The sequence below is a fragment of the Panthera uncia genome (assembly GCF_023721935.1).
Source record: "Panthera uncia isolate 11264 chromosome C1 unlocalized genomic scaffold, Puncia_PCG_1.0 HiC_scaffold_3, whole genome shotgun sequence".
In the NCBI taxonomy this organism is placed as follows: domain Eukaryota; kingdom Metazoa; phylum Chordata; class Mammalia; order Carnivora; family Felidae; genus Panthera; species Panthera uncia.
The window spans coordinates 29,922,722-29,923,776 of NW_026057584.1; the positions used below are offsets into that span (position 1 = coordinate 29,922,722).

Sequence of the window (1,055 nt, forward strand, 5' to 3'; positions counted from 1 at the left end):
CGGCGGGCCCCGCGGCGGCCGCGCCCTGCCCCGGCACCCCGGGCCTCCGCGCGCCCCTCGGGCTCCCCCGGGGCCTCCGGGCGGGACGGCGGCGCTGCGGGGGCCGATCGTGCGCCGGCCGGGAGGCTCCCCCGCGGGGCGGCAGGCCCGGGTTGCCGGGACAGGGGCGTCAGGGCCTAGGAGTGGGGAATGGGCACCCGCCCGGCCCTTCCCCCTGGTCTCTCGCCGACGCCCCCCCACCCTCGATTCCGGTAATAGTTGAATTTATTTATTCCCCTCTGCGCTCTGGGCGGCCAGGCCGGGGCGGGGCGGGCGGCCTGGCGGGCGTGGGGTGGGGTGGAGGGGCGGCGAGGAGTCAGGTGCAGCCGCGGCCCGGAAAGTTTCCTTTTAGGCCCGAATTGGGGGTTGCCCTCCTTTCGGGGAGCCCTGGTCCTAGCGCCCGCGACCCCCGAGGGCGTGGAGGAGAGCACTCGGCTATTTTGCAACTCTTTGCCAGTTCCTGTCCATTGAAGGTACTCCGCCCCTGCACCCCTCGCCCGCGCCCCACCCCACTCCCCCGCGAGCCCTTCCCGGGCTGCAAACTCCTGCCGGTTCCCCAGGAGCCCCCAGGCTGGGGAGAGGGCCCTCTCTGCCCGTTTGGAAAAGTTTTCCAGGGAATTTTCTCAGCTTATTAGTTAGTGACTGGGCTTTTGGTGTGGGAAAGGAGGAGGTAAATTCAGGTGGGATTTCTCCTGGGCTGGCTCTCCTAATCGCCTTTTTAGCCTTTGCTCCAGAAACCGGGGGTGTTCATTTCAGATTAAGCACGCCCCCTCCTTTCCTCTCGGACTCCTCCGGGTCTCAAGCCCCCCTTTCCTGGACGGTCCCCGCACAGGGAAAGACGAAGGGAGCGGTGAGGAGATTGTCATTAGCGGGGGTTGGATTTCTGGAGCAGCCCCCAGACGTGGGAGTTTCCTGTCCTATTTGGTCAGCGTCTGGTATATCAGACACACGAACGGAACCCGAGGGGGGAGACCCTGGTTGTCAGAACGCTTGGAAGCATTAAAAATTAGGAGGAG

The 1,055-nt window shown here is 66.1% G+C and overlaps 1 protein-coding gene across 4 annotated transcripts in view; it reads left to right on the forward strand.

Moving 5' to 3' along the window:
- The window catches only part of INO80D (INO80 complex subunit D), a 72,762-nt gene that overhangs the window by 745 nt on the left and 70,962 nt on the right, over window positions 1-1,055 (forward strand). Inside the window, exon 1 of one of the 4 annotated variants that reach the window (XM_049615079.1) lies at window positions 54-512. The exons of the other annotated variants lie outside the window; for them this stretch is intronic. The gene's annotated coding sequence lies outside the window, so the exon portion shown is untranslated. Of the gene's footprint in view, window positions 1-53; window positions 513-1,055 lie in introns of those variants that run through there. 4 annotated transcript variants of the gene reach the window in all.